The sequence below is a fragment of the Acinonyx jubatus genome, chromosome C1, assembly GCF_027475565.1.
Source record: "Acinonyx jubatus isolate Ajub_Pintada_27869175 chromosome C1, VMU_Ajub_asm_v1.0, whole genome shotgun sequence".
NCBI lineage: Eukaryota > Metazoa > Chordata > Mammalia > Carnivora > Felidae > Acinonyx > Acinonyx jubatus.
The window spans coordinates 13,647,342-13,655,961 of NC_069381.1; the positions used below are offsets into that span (position 1 = coordinate 13,647,342).

At 56.2% G+C, this 8,620-nt stretch overlaps 1 long non-coding RNA gene across 1 annotated transcript; it reads right to left on the bottom strand.

Moving 5' to 3' along the window:
- Nucleotides 1-2,009: 2,009 nt before the first annotated feature.
- On the bottom strand, nucleotides 2,010-3,470 carry LOC113599129 (uncharacterized). The gene is made up of 2 exons (XR_003419863.2): nucleotides 2,843-3,470; nucleotides 2,010-2,316 (listed from the first exon to the last, which is right to left on the bottom strand). It is a non-coding gene; the product is annotated as an uncharacterized LOC113599129 (long non-coding RNA).
- Between the last annotated feature and the right edge of the window lie 5,150 nt (nucleotides 3,471-8,620).

Below are 8,620 nucleotides of genomic sequence, written 5' to 3' on the forward strand. Positions count from 1 at the left end.
TCCTCATTCAAGAGTCTATCAGGCAGCATCCCAATTTTATAGAAGGAAAGATGAGGCACAGAGAGGTTAGGTAACTTGCCCAAGGCCACACGGCTAGCATGTGGTACTGCTAGGATTCGAACCTGGGCAGCCTGGCTCCAGAATCCCTGTGCTTAAACCCCAGGCCCACACTGCCGGCCTCCCGGGGAGACAATACGCATCAAGCAAAGGACTGCCTCGCAAGTCCCCGGCATCGCGCCTGGCACGCAGTAGGCAGGTAGCAAACCGTTGCTGCCACCCTCGACCGGAGCAGAGGGGTTTGTGGGAAGGGTCCCTGGGTGACCTCCAAGCACCTGGGGCACAGCTGGGTCATGACCCGCGGGGAGGCAGCCCCTTCTGAGCTTTCCTTGTGCCGCCCCCGGTCGGAGGCTGAGCGGGGAATTCGGCTGGGAGGGCATCTTCCTCATAGCTCGGGTGCGGAGGCCTCTGCAGGTGGATGGTTCAGGGGCCGAAGTGCCCGGGGTTGTGGCTCTGGGGGTGGTGGGTGGGCGGAGGCGGGTGGCCTCCGTGAGAAAGTCAGCCCCACCAGTTCCAAGGGCTGAGCCAGGGGCCGGGCGCGGGCGCCTGCCTGGGTCCCCGCCTGCGAGTGGGGAGATGGAAGCAACCTGGAGGAGGAATCAGAGGTCAAAGGGCCATGAGCCTGGAAGCGCCCGGCGGTCAAGGGAGCATCCCAGGCCTGGGACTGAACACCGCATTAGCAGGAAGATGCTTTCACTTACACGGCGGCGAAGCTCAACTAAAGATCTGGCCCGAACAATGCAGAAGCCAAAAGTCTCGTAGCAGGTGGGGCTGGACACAGCCGCTGTGAAAACCACCCCACGCCAACTTTTTCCCCCTATCTAATCCCAGCCTGGGCAGAACTGAGCCCCTCACGAGGCCCCAGGGGCCCCTCCCCATCAATCCGGCTCAAACCCTAAGGTTCACTCTGATTGGTCTTGCTTTGGTCACATGCCCTTGAGCCAACGCCGGTGGACGGAGAAATGGAACACACTGATTGGCTAGTTTGGATCACATGCTCCGCCGCCCGCCCCCCCCCCCACGCGGCGGGGGGCGCCCACCTGTAATGCAAAAGGGGAAATCGATGCTTAGGGAAGCAGTGAGGTGATTTTAAACCTTGTTTTAGTTTAAAAGAAAACAAAAATTGTCGAAGTCTTATGAAAATCAGATCCAAGTGGAGAGGCTGGGGGTTGGGGAGGCAGGACCCTCCCCCTCCAACCCGTTCCCCTACCCCTCCCCACAAGGGCCCCAGGAGCCCCCCATTGTTCCCTCCAGCTCTGGAAGCCCAAGCCACCTGAGTCAACACAGCGCACCATCCGGGTGGGCGGACTGCCCAGTGACGTCCAGGGAAACCCGGACAAGGTGAGGTGGAAACGCGGGGTCTCCGTGTACAAAGGAGTCCTTACCCCGTGCCAAATGCCTTCCGAACATTCTCCCATGTCCCTCTCACAGTGATAGGAGTTGGGCACCATTGTGGTCCCTGTTCTCCAAGAGAACGCAGACAGGCGAGCCAGTCGGCTAGACGTAGCAGAGCCTGGACTTGAACCCAGGTCTGCAGCTCAAAACCACGTGAGGGGCAGGTGACACAACCAGAGCTGCTAATTGTACAAGAGTAGGCTGGAGGGTCCCTGCCGCCGGCACATCCTTGAAGAACAGAATGGAAGAGACGGATTGCACGGGAATCCGGAGGAAGAACAACATCAAACACAGGGAGCCTTCGGGGAAGCAGATGTCGACTGGACCTGAGAAAAGAACGCTGTGACACTCAGAGGGACAAAGCAAAGGGCAGCCTGGGGAGGCGTGAGCGTTGGGTCACCCGGGGCGGGTCCAGTCTCAGCCCTGCCAACCCACCCCCGACCCTGCACACTGGGTGAGCTTTCCAAAGCATCCACTGGGGTGCTCCCCGCGAAAGTCCTGTGGCGTTTCACCACCTGCGCCAGCTACCAGTGCCGAGGAACAGAGTACCCGCAACCTAGGGGCATAACACAACCGCTTTATTAGGCTCAGAGCCTCTGGGCCAGGAACAGACTGGGCACATTGGGAATGGCTTCATTCCTCTCCGTGATGTTTGGGGCCTCGGCTGGGAAAACTTGAAGGCTGGGGAGACTTGATGGGTGGAGCTGGGAACCGTCTGGAGGAGTCTTTGCTCACGCGTCTGGCTGTCGATGCTGGCTGTCAGCAGGACCTTGGCAATGCTGGGGGCTGGACACCTACGCATCGTCTCTCCCCGCGGACTGGTTTGGGCTTCCTCACAGCATGACGGCCAGGTTCAAAGAGTGACTGTCCCAAGAGAGCAAGATGGAAAGATATTTTCCTGACCTCGCCTTGGAGATCATGGAGTGTCAGACACAAAGCTCCACCCGGGTTCAAGGAAAGGGGACCTAGACCCAGCGTTGGATGGGAAGAATGTCAAGGTCACGCTGGAAAAAGAGCCAGAGAGGGGCTTCTGGTGGCTCAGTCGGTTAAGCTCTGACTCATGACTTCGGCTGGGGTCACGATCGTGGGTTCGAGCCGCACGTCGGGCTCTCTCTCCCTCTCTCTCTTCCCCTCCCCTGTGCATGCTCTCTATCTCAAAAAATAAACTTGAAAAAAAAAAAAAAAGAAAAAAGAGCAAGAGAGATGGAAAGTAGTGTCACAGCCACCTTTGGAAAACCCTAATGTACCACAGGTCACCCTTCAGTTGGGGTCCCGCCCCTCGGCACTGCTGATGAGGCTCACTGAGCCTTACACACGCTGTTCCTTCTGACCAGGAAACCCATCTGCCCAAGCTGCCCCCACCCCCTTCACCTGGCCCACCTTGACTTACCCTTCAGGGCTCAATGAAGATGTCATCTCTTCCCGGGAAGCCTGCTCTGGCCCCCCTGCCCCACCCCAGCTGAGCTGGGGCCCCTCTTGTCCACTACCGCATTTACCCTCCGAGCGCCCTGTGAGCCCCGCAAGGGCCTGGGTGGAGTCCACCTGTCTGTCTCCCAAGGTATCACCAGCACCGGGCCAGATGCCAGCCCCTTTCTGGATCCTGCCACTGGATAGCCAGCAGCCACCACCCCCAGGAAGACTCCCCAGATTGTCCTAGGCGGTGCTAGGCATCTCTCCTGCTCTCCCACAGCCCCCTGAGCAGGTGTCTGAGAATGCCGGGCTGGAAGGAGAACCCTCCACCCCCTGTTCCCAAGCCAGAGCTTGTTAGTGCAGTAAAAGCAGCAGCAAATTGCCAGGCGGCTCCGAGCTGCAATGATTAAAATGAGGGTATTGTTCTTGGGGCTGCTCATTGCATACCTGAGGAGGGAGGCCCGCTCAGCCCACGGCTGTTAACCCAGACCTCAGCCACAACGCCGGGCCCAGCCTGGCAGGGAACCAGACACAGAGGTGACGGGGGGGGGGGGGGGGGGGGGGTGTCCAGGAGCTAGGTGACCGCAGCCACCTCACCTGGGGACCTGTTGAAAATACAGACTCCCAGGCCCTGCCCACTAAATCTGTGTCGGGGGGTCCGAGGGCCCAAGAACATGAATTCTTGGTAAGCTCCCAAGGTGATTCTTAAGGCCAGTCCAAGCCTGGGGTTTCTAACTTGCCCCACCCTGAAGCCAGACAGAGCCCCACCCTTACCTGGCCCAGTTCACTCCGAGAATGTGGCAAGATCCAGAAAGCCACCTGGGGAGAGGACAGGAGAGGGAAAGTTCCCAGGAACTTGGGTCGAATCTCTTTTTTTGCATCATTTACAAACGCAGAATATTTTTGTACCCTTTTCCTTAGAGTCCCCCTTAAATCGTGTAAGCCTTGGGCCCATCCTAAAAAATGAGAAAGTAATTTGGACCATCCTATGGTCCTCCCGGGGACCACCCCTTGGGGATGAACCGAGCACATGTACCCAAAGCTGCTGGCCCGATGCTGGACCAGGCCCCACAGAGAGAGCACGGCCTCTCACAGCCTCCCGTTCCTCATCTGTAAAGTGGGCGTTGAACTGTAGCTACCTCATCACGATGTGCGAGCCTTAAGCGAGCTAATGGGAGTAAGGTTCCCAGGTCAGTGCCTGGCACCTTGCAAGGATGTGTGGCTCCCGTCAGTGACAACTGTGCGAACCGGTGGGTGAGAAGCCAGAAAGCTGGGGAATGTACATGCCACACTTCTGCGAGGCAGCCTAGCCTACGGGATCGCTCGAGGATGTATGCTTTGGAAACCCTGTTCCCTGGAATGTAGAAAAAAGATAAGGCCCCCTTTTGCCAAGCCGGTGTAAGAAAGTCCCTGCCGAGAGGCAGGGGAATGGACTCAATGAACCAGATTCGCTGTGACTCTGGGACAGGACAGGAAGGGCCTTGACCTTGAGGGGGTGATTTCTGGGAAGACTTCTGCTCTGAGGAAAGGGGCAGACACCCAGTCAGAGGATGCTGGAAATTTAGGGCAGAAGAGCTTGGGGATGGGGGTTCATCCAGCCCAACCCCTTCCTATGCTTCCTGTGCTATACCAGCAATTGTGAATTAAAACAAAGCAGGAAGCCGGGATCTGGGAGAGGCCAGGCAACCACAGTCATTGATACACATGACATTTTCATAAAGGACTTCCTGGAGGAGGTAACTTTTGAGCAGGAAGGGAAGTGGCAGGGATGGGCAGAAAGAGAAGACAAGGCCAGGCAGTCATCAGCGTAACTCTGGACATTAGGTGAGCACATACTATGTCAGGATTTGTCTGAGTGCCGTGCTCTTGGAATTCTTCTGTTGTCGTTGACGTATTTGCTTTTATACTAATAGATTTTAATTTTTTTAAATGTTTATTCATTTTTGATAGAAACAGAGCGTGAGTGGGGGAGGGGCAGAGAGAGAGAGGGAGACACAGAATCCGAAGCCGGCTCCAGGCTCTGAACTGACAGCACAGAGCCCGACGGGGGGCTCAAACTCACGGACCGTGAGATCATGACCCGGGCCGAAGTTGGACGCCCAACCGACTGGGCCACCCAGGTGCCCCTATACTAATAGATTTTAAAGCTTTGAAGCGATTGCAGACCTGGAGAAAATTTGCACATGCAATACTAAGATTTTTCTGGAACCACTGGAGAGGAAGTCCCTGAGTAAGAGAGTAAGTTGTTCCCGAGGCCCCCGATATTCCAAAGTCTTTAGCGTATACTTTCTACAAACAGCCACAGTAAGTTGGCATTGACACGTTTTACCACCTTCTGCTCCCTGGCCTCATGTAAGTTTCACCAACCATCCCAGCAATGCCTTTTATAGCAAAAGCACCCAGGGCGGAATCTGGACCTATCAGGGCTTCTCTGTCCGGACCCCATACTCACACTTCCTTTTGAAGACATTCCTTCATTCCCCATACTCACACTTCCTTTTTGGAAGACATTCGGCTGATGTTTCTTCATGGCTAGATTCATCCCAGGGGCCACCCACTTGGCTTTGAATTGGTTCCCTTACTGGTGATGTGAAATTGGGTCACTTGATTAAGGTGGAATCTGCCAGGTTTCCTTCCTGTCAAGTTACTGTTTCTTGCCTTGTAATTAATAAGCCATTTGTGAGGACATACTTTGAGGCTTTGTAAAGAATCCTTTCTTCATCAAATTCTCAATGTATTCACTTACTGACAGGTTTCCTTCCTGTCAAGTTACTGTTTCTTGCCTTGTAATTAATAAGCCATTTGTGAGGACATACTTTGAGGCTTTGTAAAGAATCCTTTCTTCATCAAATTCTCAATGTATTCACTTACTGAGGTAGAATAGTATGGACACGTGGCTGCTTACTGTATCCAACAGCTTATAATCCATTATTACCGTTGTTTGTGACAACAGACATAACCAGGGCCAGTGGTCGTCCCTTCAAGCGGCTCCTGGGGCATGGGAGTATGTCTCCGTGATTCTTTGAGCATCTCCTTGCTTTCTGGCAGAAGACATCCCAGCTTCATCTGGTACTTTCCCTTACAATCAGCCATGTCTGCAAAGAACCATGGCTCCTGTAGTGGAGAAGGGTACATAGAAGCCAACATCTGGGTGTCAAATGTGCTCACTGCCAGTGGGAAGTTGCTGCTCCCAGGCCCTCTCAGTAGGACAGAGGAGGGGTCGGGGTGGGGGGAGGGGGCAGAAAATCTCTCTATACAGACACACACACACACACACACACACACACACACACACGCATGTATACAAACGTGTGTGTATGGTGAGTACCTAATGCACACATTTAATTCTGTATTTGTGTACCTCGTTCATTTTCCTCCTCTCCCTGTCTATACCTGCAGCTCTCTTCTCTGACACGAAAGTCTGGCTTCTTTTATCCTGAGCATATTTCCCAATCCGGTCAATCCCTTTATGTGTAACCAGTCTCCCTCTGCCGTCCCCCCATCCCACGCACACACAGGGGTGCCCTCCTCACCTCCCTTGGGCTCTGGCACCCCCTGTAGGCTTCTCCCCTACGTGGACAACTTCCCAACCCTTTGGGCTCTGATACCCGCACCAGGCCAACCCTCCATGGGGCTGCCTTTTCCCTTTGCTTGGGCTCTGCCTTCTGGGCCCCTGTGACCCCCGTGGACACTCTCCTTACCAGAGCCGGTAAATAGTAAAGTGCAGATTCAAACCCAGGTCTCTCTGATGCAAACCCTAACCTCTTGATCACTGTGTTCTCTTGCAAGTCCTGGGAGGAGCACGCTGTGTCTCCAACCAGATTTCCCCAGCTGAAGTGCCAAGGGGAGTGAGGACATTCCCAGCCTTAGCCAGGACAGGCTCTCCTGGATCCCCCGCCTCGAGCCTGCAGCAGGGCTCTGGGCCTTCCCGGGGATGAACTCGGGAATTGCGTCATCTGCCTGCCTGTGGCAGGTCATCAGAACGGCTCACCAGTTTTTCAGCACTTCATGATTTACAGAGCCTTCTGTAAACTCGCTGAGTCCTCGCACCAGCCCTGGGAGGGCAGGCTCAGTAAACCCATTGGGCAGTCGGTGAAACCAAGGCTCAGACCGGGAAAGAAAGTTGACAGCTAGCAGGTGTCAGCCCGGGAATCTGCACCTCCCCTGCCCCAGCACCCCGCACTCTACTGCCCTTTCAGGGGATGGCTTGCCTCCCCCCTGAGCCCCTCCTGAGGACTCCCAAGTATGTGCTTCCGGTCACACCTGGCAGGGCTGGGCTGTTCTGTCCCTGCCCTTCAGAGCTCCCCTCTGGGACAGACATCACCGGTGGCCGAAATGCCAGCACAGGCTGTACTCGTGGCCTCTCTTCCTAGAAGCCTGGCTGTCGAATGTCTTTAGCTGGACCAGCAAACTAAGGGATGGTCTGTGTGTTGTGTGGGGCTAGGCCTCACTTGTCCCGTTCTCCCCAGTGAATCCCATGGGCACCTAGACAGACGTCCTCCTCAAAGGGCGGGCCCAGGCCCGGCGCAGGACAAAACCCCAAGTCAGCAGGCCCCGGGGGCCAAGGCGTGAGGACAGTGAGGACCTGTGAGTGAGTGAGGACAGCTCCCCGAGCCCAGCACTTGTGGCTGCGCTCAGGCCTCATCACAGGCAGGAGGGGGAGGCAGGCAGGCCGGTGGCACTCTCGAGCCCGCACGTGTACAGGGCCCTGAGCCACTGGGCTGCCTCGTGGGAGCCCCAGGGAGGCCGGGCGACTCCAGCGGGCCCCCGGGAGAGGCACCTGCGTGAGTCAGCCCCAAGCTGAGCTCAGCACAGGACCTCTTACCTGGCCTGCCAGGGACACCACTCCCCATGGTGGGAATTTTGTTCCCCAAATTCCACAGAAGGGGAACAGAGAGAACATGTGCTCCCAGCTATGTGGCCCCCACTAAAGCCAGCGGATGAATGCCCACCACTCCTTCCAGCACTCTCAGGAAACTGAAAGGACCCCCTTGACTTCCCCCAGACCTCCTGCATTCTGGGGGGCCCACCCCTCTCCCCCAGGGTGGAGGAGAAAGTCACAGCCAGCTCCAGGGCCATTGGAGGCAGTCTTTGGCCCTGAAGAGTCCTCTGTGGCCCCAGTAAAGGGAGGACCACGCACAAAGGCCTTCCCCAGGCGGGCAGGGGAAACATGTTGGCCAGGGCATGGCTGGACAACCAGACGTGGAAGAAACCTATGGAGAGGTCCTTGGGTAGTGCTTCCAGGGCCCGTCACTCCCCTGTCATCGCTCCCCTGTCAGGCCTCAGTTTCCCATCTGTGAAACAGGGCTGTTATTTCTGACCAATGGTCATTATTCTGTTCTCCATGCAGCTGTGGTCCACCTGTGGCGGTGGGGGGGGGGTGGGGGGGCGCGGAGGGGCATTCCAATTAGATGGGACTCTAGCTCCCGCTGGGACAATGTCCCCAGAGCCGGGCCTAGGGCTTCTCTTCATATATGGGGAAGGGCTTTATTTAGAGTTTGGCTGGAAAAAAATAAGGAATACAAACCACTGACCCAGAGAAGCCTAGGAGCCCCCCACGTTCCAGGCTTCCTTCCCTCCTCCTTCCCATTAAGTTCGTTCAGCACTTAGACTGTAAGGACCCACTGTGAGCAGGGACCCAGCCGGGCCCCGGGGCCTAGTGAGGCACAACAAACCCCTGGTGCCTGTCCCAGGATAGTGGGCAGGTCCAGAAGATGGGGCTGGGGACAGAAATGGGTTGAGTTGCTTCAGTTTCCCT